Source organism: Manacus candei, unplaced genomic scaffold (assembly GCF_025592945.1).
Source record: "Manacus candei isolate 608988 ecotype Guabito, Panama unplaced genomic scaffold, ASM2559294v1 h1tg000049l, whole genome shotgun sequence".
Taxonomy (NCBI): domain Eukaryota; kingdom Metazoa; phylum Chordata; class Aves; order Passeriformes; family Pipridae; genus Manacus; species Manacus candei.
The window spans coordinates 32,375,532-32,393,143 of record NW_026138097.1 but is presented as its reverse complement, the minus strand read 5'-3'; the positions used below and the strand labels follow the sequence as shown (position 1 = coordinate 32,393,143).

Sequence of the window (17,612 nt, the reverse complement as noted above, 5' to 3'; positions counted from 1 at the left end):
GTACTCAGTTGTGCTGTTGACAAATTGTTTCATTTAAATGAAAAAGACTTCACAGTTTTAGATTTTTTCCCTGACACATGACAGTGCAGGTACAGTTAACATGATGTAACATAAAAAGAAACAAGCATCATTACTGTGACTACTTAGTCATGTAAAAAAGCAAGATGGGAAATTACAGAGATACTGCATATGGTGCTTTATGCTTTTAAAAACAATCTGAGCTCATAAAATTAGAAAGCATCCAGCTAATTGTAGAACCAGGTATATAAATTTCAAGGCGCATATACATTTCCAGATACGTGGGACACTCTGAAGGCTGCTGAAATGCCAGCATGCTGGGGAGATGGCTGGCAGACACCTTTTCAGCTCAGACAATACCCTAAACAAAATGGTCTTTCAGTGGGGCTGATATTGTCCCTTTCTGTGCTGTTTCTTTAAAGGGAGGGAGAGAGAATGAATGCAAAGGATTTAGGAGGAGGTGACATTTCTTTAATGGCATCCTGTAGATGCATTATCTCACAGAGACCTTTTTCTTTGTATCTCACTCTGATTAGCACACGTCTGTGCAGTTTTGAAATGCTTGGACGGTTTCCCTGAAGAAATACATGTGCCTTCCAGCAGCTTTAAATTGATATGTTTGATATCCTTATACATCTGCAAACCCATCAGAATCTTGCTGAGTTTTTGACTGTAATTCTTCCTGTGGTAATTATATTTTCTGCAGTTTTAACCACACATGATGTGAAAAAGTGTTTCCTTCTGTCTGTTTTTAATCTGCTCTCTTTAATTTCCCTGAGTAATTTCTCTTGGGCTTTTAAAATTTGAAAAACAGAAAGAAGTTCTTTATCTTCTCCCTCTACTCTTTCATTCCCTTATCCTTTCCTTGGTTTCCCTCATGTTGTTCTGTTTTCAAAGCTATCCAGGTCCACTCATTTGAATCTTCCCTAGAGGAGGGCATAAGTGTCTTTGAAGAAAAATCTTCTCTTACACTTCAGGATGGCAGTGAAGCCTCTTTGAAAGTGAAAATCAGAGAGAATATTGAATATTCCAGAACTGTTCCAACAATTGATCAAAAGTCCCTAGAATATTTTTCATATAACTCACTGACTTGTTCTTACTTGATCCAAACTTCTTGCTATTCTTGATCATACTACTTACTAAACAGAGGTTTTCATTCAACAGTGCCACCAAGATTGCTTAGACTAAGTCCATTAGTTTGACCCTTAAGATATTTTCCCCCCTTTGTGTGCTGTTACTTCAGAATTAATGTTACTGAGCTTCCTGCAACTCTGTACTGACTATTCAAGATGTGACATTCCTAGCTCTCCTCCCCAGTTCCTATGGCTGCATCTTTAATAGGAAAAGAAAAAGAGGGGGGAGTGGGATGGGATGGTGAGATGATACCCTTTCACTGCGAGCTTTCATGTCTTACTAACAAATATAAAAGCCCCCAGGTATTGCGACTTTCATATATTTTAGGCAGCTGAGGAAGAGAAGTCTAAGAGACCTCCTTGGCAGGAACTGTGATTGAGATGGGTCATAGAAAGAATGGACCAGGAGGAATATTCACTGTAGTGATGGGTAGTGACAGGTCTGAGATGGGAGATGATGCATAAACCTGTACTATAACAAGATAAACTAACATCTAAGAGAATTTGTGGGAGAGAAAGAGAAATATTGTGTGTATTTCTCTTTAAAGGACAGGCAGAGGAGCTACCTCTCAGAGATGACTTAGAGAGGATCTCATCAATGTCTATAAGTATCTGAAGGGAGAGTTTCAAGAGGATGGAACTCTTCTTCATGGTGCTGAGCAATAGAACAGGAGGCAACAGGCAGAAACTGAAGCACAGGAAGTTCCACCTGAACATGAGGAAGAACTTCTTTACTGTGTGCGTGACTCTACCCTGGAACAGATTGCTCAGACAGGCTCTGGAGTCTTTCTCACTGGAGATATTCAAGAACTGACAGGACACAATCCTGTGCCACATGCTCTGGGACAGCCCTGCTTGAGCAGGGAGGCTGGACCAGATGACTCACTGTGGTCCCTTCTAACCGGACCCATTCTGTGATTCTGTGGTCTGTTGCCCATGGTTACTGACACATACTGAAGATGTTTTGTAAGATGATAATATTTTCTGCTCAAGTATAAAAGACCAGTTAATTTTACAGAATTTACATAGCAAGTGGAAACGCCCAGGGAACAAAAAACTTGATCTTTGGAAAGAAAGAAACGATGGCTAGAGAATATCTTTTTGAAACTTCTGTCATGAAAAGTAGAAAGTAGGAAGGTGTTACAGATGTTTTCATATTAAATAGTAAAAGGTTAATAATTAAAAGGACCTCTAGTGGTGATCTTAATCTATGAGGAAGACTCCATATCACTAAGTTTCCAAAATAATGTGCAAATAAAATTTAGTATTACAATGTAGAATCAGAGAAAATACTTGACTGTGAGTGCTTGGAAACCTCTGTACGATTGTACTTAACACTATTTAATAAAGAGTAACAATGATAAAGTGGTGTATACAGTCAAACTTCATAACAAATGGAGATATGGAATTATTATTGCCCAGAAATATAAGTTCTGAGACAAAATAATTTTTTTTGTTTACATTTACCTTAATTAAGCTGATTAATTCAAACTAACCAATTAAGTAATAGAAAGCATTGGTGAATAATAATAGCATAAGCATAGCTTTAAGGAATTGTCTTACTCAAATAGAAAGCAGCTCACAACCCAACTAGAGTGCCAGTACAGGCATCCCTAGGCAGTCACCAGCTTAGCAGCAGGGTCATGCTGCAGTTCTGAGTGGTTTCACCACTAGCTCTGTGGCCTGAGTCAGCAGAAAAAGCAGGAACCTCTAACTAACTGGATGCACGTTACACATACTCCCATGGTTTTCCTTTTTTAATATTTTTTTTAGCATTTTAATCTTTTTTCTTATGGCATAAACTTCTGTTTCTTAAGTATTCTTTTTCCTCCAAGGAAATTTATATCTAATGTTGGCATCCATCCCTAGAATCCTTCTTTTTATCATATCCTAAAGTTTATTTAATTATTTAGTCATACCTTCCTTTTTTGTTGAGGCTGATGACATACAGCCTTTATTCAGGTAGGTGTGTAAATTCATACTTATATTTGTTAAGCTTCTGTTACAAGATCTTTCCAGACTCTACGAAGTCCTTTATTTGCTAATTGCTAACATGACAGGTGCCTCACACACTCTCTCTCCTGTTTTCTGTTGCCTTGCACATGCCAGAATTTTTTTCCTTGGCACTGCTCACTGAGGCGACGACTTGTCTCCTCATTTGTCTGCCTTGCCAGCTTTTAAATGGGCCCATATTGTGCCATTATCTTTAGATACCTGGAGACCAGGTACAAAGGTGTTAATTCCTGAGCAAGTATTGCAGGACCACACTCTGAGGCCTGCCACACCTGCCAGGATAGGTGCCTTGTTGTGTTAGGCTACTGAAAATAACATTTATTATAATGAAAAGTTTGAATTCAAAAAGTAAAACCCAGAGCCTTACAAATGTGTTTCGTGCTAATGAAACATAAGGCACAAAAAATAGAATACATTATTATGATTATATGTAAGTGTAAGGATTCTCTGTAGCTGCATCAGCAGCTCAGCTAGTTATACGGCTGATCTCAAGAATATCTGCCCACGGCACACAACTGTTGTGTGAATTCATGCCCAGGGTTGTTCTTACACCTACCTCTGCCTCCTTCTTTTCAAGGTTATTGATACATATTTCTATTGTGCATCGTAATAAGTGTGTTCTTACCTTTAGGTGATTTCCATTCTGGCACTATTTGAGAATCTGAGATGCAAACCTATTTTTTGTCTGTTTAATCTTACTTTTTTTTTTAAAAAAATTTTTTTTTACCATTACAGTAATTTGTTGCGATGTTGAATATTGTTCTGTTCATCCCAGTAATTAATTGCGTACTAGTCCTCAAATGACTTTAAGGTTGAGTGATGAACTACTCATTTGCTACTACTGTGGGTTCCTCATGTTTCCTTCCAAGGCTGAAAAAAAACCAACAAAAAATGTCGTTTGTTTTTTGCTACAGTTGTTGCTTCATTTTGGAGTTCCTTTGGCAATGTTTTTCTAATTTTTCAAGAACACATTTCTTATCCTTTTGAATATATCTTTCTTAAAAATACATTGTGCCCTTTTGGAGCAAAAATTTTTGACTTAATACGTCTTTATGAGTAGTCCATTTTAAATGCTCATAAATTTGGGTAAAATATCATATCTGGCAGAAGGAGTTAGATATTAAAGGTTGTATAGGGAAACCAATGAACCAATGTTACTAATCCTACAAAATAAAAAAAGTTATTACAGATCAGTAAGTACTGTCTGCTAGCACCTTCTTTCTCAACTGTTCTTATTTTTTCTGCTGTTGAAAACGGCTGTTTAAAACCCCACCTTTTGGTTATCGTTTTATTTAGAAAGTCATCTCTAACTTGGATGTTTCATTGATTTTGAAACTTAAAATGATCTTGATGTTCTACAGGTTCCTTGGTGGCCCTCTACACTTGTGCTGTTTTACTAGGAAAGGCATATTCACACATCTTTAATTTTTCTTGGCTTCTTCCTAGCACAGAGTTCTATCACAAGTTCTTTTTAAGAACAAGGCTATCAAGGCTATTTGCTGCACATTGCTTTTAAGTATTTCTTTTTAGTGCATGTACGTTTGGTACATAAATTACAAAAAAAAAGGGTGTGAACAAAGGTGTGCTATTCTGAAGCTTTGAATGTTATTGCATCGTGTTACTACACCATAATTAAAATAAAAAGATTATCACATCTTATATAGCTGACCTTGCTACCAGGTTTTGATTTGTCAGCTTTTTGCAGTCTCTACTGCTCAGCACTATTCCATGTTAGAAGTGAATCCATTACTTGTTTTCAGGAGAGGATTGTTTTTTTGAAAAAATACAGTTCCTACAGAAAACTGGTGGTTACTTTAATAACAGAAGCCTCTGATAAGTTGTGGAAATGTTTCAAAATTACTAAGATGATACATCAAAATTTGTTGTATTCAAAGCAGAATAAAACACTCTTTTTCTCCAGAAAAGTACCTGTAAAGGGAAACTGGAAGGAAAACAAAATAAATGTAGATGTAGAAGTACCATTCATTTGTTTGAAAAACAGCAGAAGGGTTATCTTTTTAACCAAATAGGAAATCTTATGAATAAAAATGGCTTATTCAATAGATATTTAACAGGACAAACAGAGAGAAGTATGAAATGGGTAGTGCTAGATAATGGAGTGTAACTGAGCTGCGAGTAGAGGAGGTTGTGTCCTCTGCTGTAATTTGTACATCATTCTCTGCTTCACTGCACAGTGCCTCTACACTACCAGTTCGATCCCAATCACAATATTCAGCTCATTTTTCCTGGGGAAAAAAAATTAAGTTTAGACGCCTGATGAGGATGTGAATTCAGCTTCACTGTAAGAAAACCCACAGCTCCACCTATCTCTATTCCAAATTCAACAGGCAGAGCCATAGCAAATGTTTTGAGTCTTAACAGAGGTTCTGGATCTCTTATTCCCCAGTCTTCTTCCACATGCTAGTTGAGGACGCTTCTGGTCACCTTGTCATCACGGTTTTACAGCTTGTCTTCCTGGGTAGCAGCAGTAGCAGCCAGCAGAGCTGTAAGCTGCAGGGCTGAAGAGAAGTGTATTGTTTTGAGGATCCAGAAATACTGTCGGGCTTTTTGTGACAGCTTGCTATTCTAGGATTGGTAAAAACCAACTTTTCTTTGTGAGTATCCATTGAATGTATAGCACTATTTCTCATGGGGTTGTTTTTCAGTGAATAGAAAGTAAGGAGATCATGTAATTCATCCGTCGTTTCACATCACATTGAGGTATTTCCTTTATCTTAAATGTTGCAGGCTTGGAATGTGTTTGATATGCATTTTACTCACAGCTGAAGAATCTTAAGCTTTTTTCATATAGTAAATGAATTACTGCAGTTATTCTTGAAGATTACAGTAACATAAAATGTGGACTACTGACCTGGGTTGTATGAGTTTATTATTGCGTAAGATAAAGTAAATAAATCATAATTTTGGTGAAAGATTAGTGTGATTTTACATGCTGAACATACACATTAAGAAAGGAAATTAGCAACCAATGTAAAATGTTAACTGCTATTAAATAATTCACTAGTCAGATACAGAAGAGTTTTCTTAAGGTTTGCTTCAGTGGGCAACAGGAATAGGTTTAGACTGGTGTGTTGTTGAAAGAGAAAAAATATCTTCTAGAATTCAGCAGAAGCTATAGGCAGGTAAGGTATCTTGTTTCAATGTATGTAACATAAAATGTGGTAGTGATTCTCCTTCCCTAAGCATATTTTTCCTCCATTCTGTATTCTCTAAACACTGAAGAAGAGTGAAAAGTTACATTTCTAAACCACGTTCTGCTAAAAGAAGTAGAGATGGTAGGGGTAGAAGAGAGGTCTCTTAAGACTACACAGATCAAGATCTCTCCTAAATAAAGGAGATAGGGTTTTTTTAAGAGTTGGCAGGAGGGAAAAAACCAGAAATCTCAAAATTTCCCAAACTTTCCTAGATTGTCTTTCAGAGAACGATGCAGAATGTCAGACTGCTGCGAAGGCAGGTTGCTTCTGGACTGGCAACAACTGACCTCAGAACGAAGAGGTTCAAAACCTATGCCTCTGACCAGAGACACTCTACCAGAGTTCTGGCAGAGTTCAGTGCTGCCACTTTAAACCTGGCCTAGATTAAGGCTGTTTGGATTCCAAATTCAGCTGGAGCCAAATGTGTTAGCACAGAAAAATAAACTGGAAGAGAACAACCCTTTCTAGCAAAAGATTTTATGGAAAATTCATCTGAGAACTTACCCAGAATTGCACAGCATACAGCAAAGGCTTACATCTGTTCTTGAAAGCAAGAACTTGAACTAAGGTCTCTGAGCATAAATGTAGTGAATACATTGGACTGTCCTTCTTATTTAACTGCCTATCTCTGCCAGTCGCATGTAAATCCTGCCTAAATGAGAGCCTGCCTCTCCTAGTGGTAATGTGGAAGCTGTGATTATCTGAAGTATTGAAGGGAACAAGATCATAAGGAGAACAGATGGCAGGCAGTTCTGAGTGGGGATATGGCTGGCTGCACTTTGGTGAAGCTACCTGCAGCAGCTTAAGCTGTTATCTTTTCTGGCACACTGTTTTCCCTCCTAGCTGGAGATGATTGCCTTTCTTGTGGAGCTGGCAGGAGGGATCGTGTGAACACTTGGTGGCTCTGTCACCTAATACCACAGGGACAGCCAGGTTCTTTTAGGGGTCTTTGGTAGAATGAGAATTGGCCCCAGGGTTTTAGATACAATTAGACTTTTATTATTACATAAAATACATACTTTTCAACATAGTTTAGTGTTATCTACAATTTTTAGCATTTAGCATAGCTTATTGTTGCACAAAGTTTTTATGAATTATTATACTTTCCTTTAAGCAAAATTTCTAGTAATGAGTGTAATGAGTAATGAGCTTTCTTACTGTCTGGAGTCTTTAATTACTTACACTTTTAGTCATTTGGACTCTCTGCAGATCGTGTCAAACTCTAAGTAACAGGTGCATGATACAATAATCGTAATCTGGACTCAGACTTTACCCAAAAGAACATGAGTCACTCAGTCTTCAGAGGGAGAAAACAATGGTAGCTGCATCCCGGGCCACTGGGGGATCACAGGTTTTGCTGTCCAGCATCAGGACTTGCGACTGCTTGATTTTATGGACAATATTTCATGTACTGTTACACTTCTGTGTTCCCTAACAGGCGACACCACATCCTGGCAGCAGTGCTTGGTGGGCTGATAGTTTTTTCGCAACACTGCCAGGGAATCTGGCTGTTCTATAATGGCGGTCATCACATGTTGGTGACAACTACAGTGTTGAAAAGGGGAAAAGAGGAGGAGATGATGCACGATTAGCACACATTTTATGGCTGTTTGTCTTAGGAAATGGTGTTGGTTATGCTAACCATATTACCTGGAGTCAGGAGCAGGGCATATACGGGTCACATGGCTCCACTGGAAAGCTGTCATCTTAGTGTAAAGGTGTCTTCCTGCACAAGCTGTTTAGATGTGTACATATATCACTCCCACCTCTGAGGCAAGGACAGTAATCCACAGCAGAAAGTAGCAAACATTACTTTACTTATTGGTTCAGCTGTGAATGTGTGTCCATGACCAGAGAGACCTGTGCATGTGGAAGGTTCAGTTCCCATTCAGTTCTCTGGAGCTCTAGGTTTTTGATATGTGTGAGGTAATTTCTCTTTCTTGGAGAAAGTCCATGTATTCAGCACATTTTATATTATATAAGCATAAAGTCTTCAGAAGATTTGCACTGGTCTTTTCTAGAAAGGTGCAGGTGTTAGCACAGATTGAAGGAGAGCCAAGGACACCTTTGCGGCAAAGCTGACAGGGAGGAAGGGCAAGAAACACCAGAATGATCCCTTGCCGTAGTTTTTGCTATAATCTGAGAAAGCTGGGCACCAACATGCTCTTTATGGGGAGACTCTAGTGTTGTTCTCATCCTATAAAGAGTGACTCAAGGCTTATATGAGTGACAAATGCTCTTTGAAGCTTTTTGCAAGTAGGGCATGGTAGTGCGTGGCCATCATGACAAGGCATTAATCACAGTCAGTGACAAAATGTCTTCTCGACTGTTAGGTGTTCTTTGATATCTTTGCAAACAGTGATCCAAACAAATCACTTGCGTAAGAACAAGTGCTGCATCACGTTCCCCCTGTATTTCAAGCCATCTTCTTCATGCCTCATCTGGGTCTGTCTTTTCATCCGCACAGTGGACTATTCCATTCATAAACTAACTGCTATAACTTGCTTTTCTAACATGAGGTCTTCAGAGTAGATTTAAGCCCTGATAGCAGTTCATCTATCAGCCACAGCCCCTGTGAGGCTCACAGTAATCAATGCTTGAGAAAATTCTCTCTGCGAGCAATACACGGCTGGACGAGTGCCCTGGCAGTGCCTACGCCTCTAGGTAAGCACATCTTCTCAGCTCACAGCAGAAGCTATTCCTATCTCTTTATTGGAAGAATCTGCCTACTGTGATTGCAGCCTGCTCTCACTGTCTCTGCGACTCTTCACAGCCTGTCAGTTTTTCTGTTGACACTTCTTCAGTTCATCACAACCTCTCTCTTTTTGGTAGGCTTGCTTCTGTAAGAGTAATGTGCTCAGGCTGCCTCGAACCAGCAAGTGGTACAGTAGCTCTTCTGAAGCTGTGTGTTTCAGTCTGTGTCCATGTTCACTTCGTTAGCAGTTCCTTTTTATCCTTCTTTGGTTTACCTTCACATGTTCACACAGACAGCAATAGGAACTGAACAGGGAAAACAAGTCACACATAAAATATTCATGAAAGAGAGGATAGTTACTTTCCCAGTTTGTCAGCACTGTCTGAGATTCATCTCCTGGCTAATCTGTTGCAAAGTCTACTTATGTTCTGCAGGAGACTTAGGTTTTATCCTCATACGTTGCAAGTAATCCATCTATTTGTGTCTGAAGGCTTTATTTAATTCTTACTTTCTTCCAAAGGAAAGGCACCCTTTGTTTAATTTAGAAAATTATTAGTTGCACATTTTGGTTAAAACACTCTCTTCTGTCTTGTCCCATCCTTATGGCTTATGCAGATTTGGACCTTGTTTATGGAACATATAAGGACTTTTCATACCAGTACATCTGAGTGATTTTCAAGGTTTTTTTTTTTTCTTTATTTACCTTTTTGTAGATAACTTTCTTTTTCATTACTGGTATTTTTACATTCATAGAAGAAAATATTGGGTGGAGGAAAAAAAGACAAAAATGGGGCTCTACTACTGTTCTCTCTTTGAAGGAGCAACAGCAAGGAAAACAGAAAAAAAAGGCCTTCAGCCTCCAAATAGCGTCCCTGTGCTACAGATAAAACCAAATATTAAGCAACAAACCAGTGTTTTTTCTTATGCTTAGGCAACAGTGACTGTTCCTTTTATGCCAGATGTGGAAAACGGGCACAAACATTGTGCTCATACAATTTCTAATGAGTTGTTTCAAATTATTTTCTCAATATGTAAAGTACTGATGATATCTGAGTCAATTAAAAGCCCTTCATGTTATAGCTTAGAACAGTATTGTTCAAATAATGTTAGGCTCAGTGAACTACAGCACAAACACACCTTGATCAAATTCAGTAACTAGAGCCATACCAGGAGGCTAACATATGATAAGTGTCAGGCTATTCAGGTGAGGGAAAAATAAAGTTGAGTATAAAATCATCTAATCGTGACTGGACTGAAAGCCTGGGAAAACTGCATTTTCATTTCTAACCTTCATTGTACAGTGGTGGAAGAGGTAAAAACTATTAGAAAGCGGGTACAACTTCCTCTGCTTTGATCCATGTCTTTGCACTTGAACTGACAATGGGACTGCAAAGTCACTGAAAACAGGTTGTCTGCATTGTTTTCTGGTGCTGTGCTGAAGCCTCCTGTTCAAACACATTATCTCTCCCACCTTGTTTGCAAACCAAAGGGTTCAGCAATGGTAAGAAATTGATACCAGTACTGCATGGGCACAGTACCATTATATATCATCATCAGGGTGACATACCTCCATGTGCAAAAAACATATTGAACCTTGTCTCTTGTTAGGTGTGAATAATGCAGTCTATTGGTTGCTTACCAACAAGCCCAGGCCTTTAAACCTTTTGGGATCATCTGTTATTTCTCACGCACTTCTATCTTGAATTTTGAAACAGTTTGGCAGTTAAGGGGAGATCTCTATTCACTGTGTTTCAGCAGTAAAAGAAGTTATTCTCTGTGAAAGAGCCTGAAGCCCTTCAGTAGACTGAAGGATCTGGAGCAAATTCAGAGGGCCACATCAGGTCTGACTTAGTCAGCACCTGTGATAGAAAACTTAGTGATCTTGCTTTTGTCCACTACAGAAAGATTCTGTTAAGCCGAAGTTTGTTTATTGCCAATAGTTGATGATCAGAATTATCAAAGTAGTAGGAGTCAGAAGAATTACTCGAATTGTAGAGAGACATGGAACATGCTTTTTAGAAGTGCATTTAATTTCCCTTTTCCAGCTTGCCTGTTGTACGTCTGACACTTTATTTCCTTTTTCTTCCTGAGGAATTAAAAAAAAAAAAAAAGAAAATGTGATTATTGTCTGTTCACAGGAAGATTTACAGGTACAGCAGAAAAATAAAAACATGTCAGGTGGTATTTCAACACTGATGAAACCACAATTTTATTACTCCAATCTTAATTTTAGTTTCCATTTTTAGTTTCCTTTGAAAATTATTTATCTTGTGCAAGCCATTTAGGTGAAACATTGAAGTGAGATTTCAGTTATCTTTAAGTTTACTAGAGACGTCTTCAGTTTCTGCATCTCTTATACCCTTAAAACAAATTTTGAATTTTCAGCCATTTTCAATCAAATTCAGGGAGAAAGAAAAAATAGGAGAAGTATCCAAAACACTTGTTTTCTTATGGGTTCCCAGTATATGGAGACTGTAACTCTGAACGCTCAGGAGTTGATTTGCTGTGGAAAAAAACCCAAAACAACAGAATCACTAGCAACTGACTGAGATTTCTTGATGCATTTCAAGATCATAGACAAATCATTACAGCAGCCAGTCTGGGCACTGAGAATGCAAGTCACATCACAGAATAGTATCTAGCACAACAAGCGTAGTGGTACGAGCAAGTTGACATGTGGAGTTTAGGTCCTGTTTTTATTTTGAATAGACTCTTCCAGAATTGTAGTGGAGTTGTATTTGGTCTTATAACATTAGAAGAGCAAACACAGCCACGACAGTTTTAAAATATATGACAGCCAGGGCTTCTTTCTCCTTCACAAAAAGGTTGGCTGTAATACTGCAGTGTACTGGAGACTGGTGTAGGAGCAGTGGCTGTCCCAAATCTGCAACGCTACCTGGCTATAAGCTGATCAGGACTATGAAATGCTGATAGTATTTTTTTTTTAATTAACTTGAACCACATAAAAATGACAGGAAGTTACCTGGATTCATCTAGGAAAGAGAACTCCACATAAAACTTTTGGAATAGGAAAACAAATCTTGAACACTTAGTATTGCTTTTAAGTATACATATGATGAAAGAGAGAAACTGAAAGAAGTTGGATAAAGCATATCCAGGGATGTTAATCCCACATATATACCTGTTCAGAATTAGCAGTCACCTGAGTGGTATTTCAGTCATATCTGTGTTTGTTTTCTGGAAATAATGTTTCACGAAGTGAATCAAAGCATGTGTTCTTACAGCAGCAGCCTCAGCAAAAATGTCCTGGAGTGTGTAACACGGAGCGGGCGCATGTGATCACTCACTGTAATGAGCTCAGACTTGTTAATGGAGTCCCTGGAAGAAAGCACACACCACTCCATAGTTAAGCAGGCAGTGGCCGCTTCTCAATAAGATCTGTCTGCCTTTCGGGTGGTTTTTTTTGCTGAGTATATTTTGGAGGAGGTGTGGGAGGAGGGAGAGATGCTGCTGCTGCATGTTCAGTGCAAAGCCCTTGGCTCTGATAGGCTGAAGGGACACGGATACTCTGCCTATATATGCAGGCAACTGCATCCTCTCCACTTTATAGCTGTGACAGAGGAGCAAAGAAAGACAGTGAGAAAGACAGAGGAGAAGGAAAAACCAACTCTGTGTAAGTAACATTCTTTGTCCTTAAGGCTTTGTGGTTATTAAATTCAAGTCGGTACATTTGGATTAATGCAACAATTGGTTACTGAGAGTGGGAGCTCAGCTAATAAACAGCCAGCTTGTGTTATTTCAGGCATAATAATAAAAAGAAAAGCATTTATTTTTAATCTAAGTTTGCACAATGTATCGTGTACCTCTCATTTTGATTTTGCTTCTTTTTACATCTGCTGTATGTCAGCTATAACTGCTTATATACATTTATGCAGAATCCCATGTATCCAAAAAGTTTGTATCTTGTCTTTCCAAATACAGGAGTGCTTGGAATAACCAGGTAGACCTTGGGAAATTTTCTGCCAAATATTTTGAATAATAAAATTTCAAGATAAATTAAACTCATAACTTTTTAGGATGAGGTTTTCCTCAGAAATAACCCTTTCCCATCACTATAGTAAGACCTCAGAAGGGAAAATTACGAAGTTGCAGACTCTGTGCCAATGACAGCAATGAATACAGTAAGCAACTTCTAACTGGAAAATGTAATTTTTTAAATAAAATGTGAGGACTCTTAAGAGATATTCCTTATTCTTGGCTTTTGCAAAGGTAGAAGCACAGAATAAATCCAGTTCCTTTTTACTCATGCTGAAATAAAATTCATCCTGCAGTCCTTTTTCAGGCAATATCCCATTGCCAACATAGAAGTTTAGCTTAGCAGTAGCAAAAACCTTCAGTTAGGTTCAGTAGCAGGAAGTTCTGATAGCTTCAGTGGTGTCACTGTAGCACCATGAGCCTTTAAATTACATTTTGTTCTGCAACAATCAGTTGGCAGAATAGAAAATGCACTTTTCTCATTTATTGGAAAGATACAGAGTTATTAGTTTTTTTGAGCAAATACAGCTATCAGTTTTAGGTGCTATTAATGTGTCTATGTGTTCTTCCTGTCTGTATTTAATAATAGGAGCTGCTAAAAGATTTTATTATGTTAGCTGTTTATTTTACTTTGATGAACTGAAGAACAGGCACACATAAAATTGTAATGTATCAAATATATCTCTCTCTTCATTTGCTCTCCTTTTCCTCTTTTCCCCTTTTTTTCTCTTTTTCATCTTTTTTCTTTCTTCCTCATAACAAATTTCCTGGTAGCATTTAGATGTCTTTTACATTTATATTTAGTAAATACAACTCCCCCCCAAACAAACAGAATCTAAAATTATAGACCTTTTAACAGAAATATTGAAAAAGTTGAATTTATCAACATACTATTGTAACTATAAATGTATTTAGTAATTAATTGTGTGTAAACTGCTCATTTGCATGGTTCAGTTTCAAATAAAGCAGAAAACTGTTTGCAAATGAACATATGCAATTTAAAGGCTAACAACAATTTTTGGTAACTCCACTAAAAAAAGGTGTGGCCATGTTCTAATTTCAGTTCACTGAGGTAGAAGGAGTAGTTGAAACAAAGCAGCAAAGGATATGTCAACTTTAGATTGTGTAGTGTTACCCAAATCTTCGTTCGCGAAGCCTAGCCATGAGTGAATGAATGAAAGTGTACTTGTCCTCTCACAAATTACAGCAAAATCGAAGACCTAAGAGTTTACATGAATAAATAATACTAAAAAAGATACGTTGATATAATTTAAGGTTAACATGATTGTTCTTGTTTTTACCTGCAGTTTAGAGCAGAACTCAATCTTCTCCAGTAAAACAGGATTTGATCCGAAGTATGCAGTGGTGACAATAGTCATTGATTCTTGCTGGGAACAAAAATTCTCAGACATAATATATGCTTGGTAAAATTGTATTTTATCAGTCAGAGTGAGACTGTCAATGACTTTGCATACAGACTGTTTACAGTGTGGTAGAGGTTGATAATTAGGCAGGGTGCTTCCTGAGAAGCTGTGCTCTCCTCGCTTGAGGTTCAGCGGGCAGATCCTGAATAAGCTGAAATACATCCTGGAAGGTGTGAGATCTCTGGAAGCGTGGAGCTCTCCTCACTCTTTAGGGGCCTTCAAGAAGATAGACCACTATTAAATACTTCAGGGAGAGGCTTAGTTTCTCTGAAATTTCCATTTAGTTTTGGAAACTTGGCCTTCATTATTTTGCAGTTTAAGTTCTTTTGACTTAAGTGGATATTTTGAGAGCACGCAGACTGTGACACTCATCCCTTCAGAAAATACGGATTCTCTGAAACAGTGTTTTCACTTTCAACCCTAAGGGCTGAGTTGTCTGACGTATTTTGCTTCTTGAAAAATTACATTCTGTATTTTTAAAATATAGTGGCATAGAGGAAAGGTCTCTATGCATTGTGTTGTTGCATTGTACATGTGCTGAATATGCATGCAGGACATGGAAATATTTGCTACTGGTAGAGAGGTGAAGTAATTTGTCCTTTGAGAGATTAACTGGTAAGCATTACAACTGTCTGCTGGATGTGGCTTCCACAGCAAGTAGTAATTTCAAGCAGATGAAGTGAGGTCTGTAGTGAACAGTTCAGGAAGAGAATAAAAATAAGGATGAGAGTGTAAGTGGGTCTTGTCACTGACAGAGAAGAAATGTAAAATAGGAGGTGAAAAGGGTGACCATTGTGTTCCTGCAAGGAGTATGCCTTCACAGTTTCCCCATGAGATATGTGTATTACAGTAAGTAAGGGATTTTCAGGCAAGGACTTTTAAGAAAGAAGATTCATGGATACAAAAGAAGTAGATTTTTAATTTCTCAGTATTGCCTTTGGGGGAAAGAAGAATGGAATACTCTGCTTCAGATTGAAGCAGATTGATATATTTCACTCGATCAAACTGAATTCTAAGTATGTTTGAGGTTAAGTAAATACTAGTTTATAACAGTTTATAGCACTGCAACCAGTGTAGCGTATTTCGGATGGAAGGCTCCCATTCTTTATTCTAAAGTTCCTGGTTCAGTTAAAACCAGTGAGTTTCCCCTGTAATTTAATTACTTATCCTGAATTTTAAGAATGTTATTGCAACAGTGATTTATGACAGAAGCAGTGCAGCCAAAACAATGCTAGGATGAGCCAGTGGACCTCCAGTTCTTGGGAAGAAGTATAATGGGTAAATAACAAACAAGATCTCAGTGATTATCTAAAATGTGTATTTTGTCAAATTGGACTGACAAATTTCAATTCCAGTTCAGTGTCAGTTTCATTGATAGGATGAAACCACAGAATGTGTATGTGATGTTTAGATATACATTTTATTTGCTTATACTGATATCTGAAAAGAACTTTGTGCAAACTTCTAATAATAAAAATGACAATAAATTATATCAGCACACTGTATAGCAACAAGATAATGTAAATATTATTTGCAATAGAAATCAATTTCAGACAAAAAATCTAGGTGGAAGAAAAATGGTCACAAGCTATATAACATACCATCTCCGTTGTGGTAATATGATAAAGTAAATTTATTTTTGTCTATGTGTTTGTGAGCTGTTTTGAGCTTACACACAATGTAATTTAATTTATGCCTTTTGATTTATATTTTGGGAAAAGCCCAAGCAATCCATGGAGGTTTCTATGTTAAATGATGTTAATCTATGTTTGATTACTATGAAGTAAATCTAGAGGATACTGTAGTCATACTCTTACATACTCTTACCTGTCTTGACATTGTACTTGTGGTTCACTGGATCCACAGATATGGAATGAGATACTCAGATGAACTGATCCATGTGTAAAAGTCTGTAGGAATGACTATAACACTGTGGTGAGCAGCAGTAGTGCTGGAAACACCAGTCCTCAAGTTCTGAGTCAGTTCAGTCTCAGGCATCTCCTACTAATTTGTCATCGTGTGTTAAATTCTTGTTTTCTCAGCTTTTATCTGTGAAACCAGAGAAAAAAATAAGATTACCTTGCGCAAGTTCTTTAGAGCATGTTATAGCAATGAACTCGTTATGAGGTAGCATAAAAGAAATAAAGCCAGCATAAGTTAAGGATTAAGTTAGAGATATATTGAAAAAGAAATGCAACAGTACGGTATTTAGATTTCTTCTGGCAAAAATATCTAAACCAGAGAACTGAGCCTTGGGGTGTAATTAGGTTGCTGCCACAGAGATGCACATTGATTGCTGAAGTTCATGCTGAACTGTGAACAAAGATGTGTTAAATGAAAAGGCACATAAGATTAGGGAGGTACTGAAGAAATAGAATCATCCTAATTTTAAGGAGTAGAAGCAAAACTGCTCCCTTAAACAGGCTTTCAAAAGGGACATGACACATAAAGCTGCCCACCAGAATCCTCTGAGGACCGTAATGACTACTGGCAATGTGTTTGCAGCAACTTAGTAGCAAGGTCTGAGAAAGGTCCTAATACGCTTTTCAGAAAAGCATAGACAGAGCCAAGTAATAACTTTCATAATGGTTAAGGAGAGTAATATAACTCTAGTAAAATAACAACAAGAACAACTATTCTCTGTGGAGTCTTGAAGTCCCTACTGTGCAGATCCTTGCTTTCCCAAGTGGTTCGTGACCTACAGCAGCACCCAGCCTTCTTAAATAGCAGCAGCAGCAGCTGCTCCACACAAATCCCAGAGCCTCAATTTGTAGCAGCCGAGATGTCTCTAGGACAGTGTTTATCAATGATGTCTTTCTTTTGTGATGTTACAGTACTGGTTCAAATATAATAAAGTCCAGAGGGGTCTCTTTTCTCGAAGAGATGTCCTCAGTTATAAATCCTTAGCACGAATACTTGCTATCTGAAGAGTTGTGTATTAATTACCAAATATTCACATTGTGCTTACAGTAATTATTTCTTTACAAAGTGAAGAACTGAATATATGTGACCTAAGCATAGTAATTCTTGACACCAGCAGTGAGTGTCCTCGTTTCACTTGCTAGTTTTCTTACTAGCTTCCAAGGAACAGTACCATTCAACCTGAGTGTATAAAGAC

General features: G+C 37.8%; 1 protein-coding gene across 4 annotated transcripts in view; it reads left to right on the top strand.

Moving 5' to 3' along the window:
• The window catches only part of DDC (dopa decarboxylase), a 71,985-nt gene that overhangs the window by 3,430 nt on the left and 50,943 nt on the right, over positions 1-17,612 (top strand). The window contains exon 1 of one of the 4 annotated variants that reach the window (XM_051799025.1): positions 11,815-12,708. The exons of the other annotated variants lie outside the window; for them this stretch is intronic. The gene's annotated coding sequence lies outside the window, so the exon portion shown is untranslated. Of the gene's footprint in view, positions 1-11,814; positions 12,709-17,612 lie in introns of those variants that run through there. 4 annotated transcript variants of the gene reach the window in all.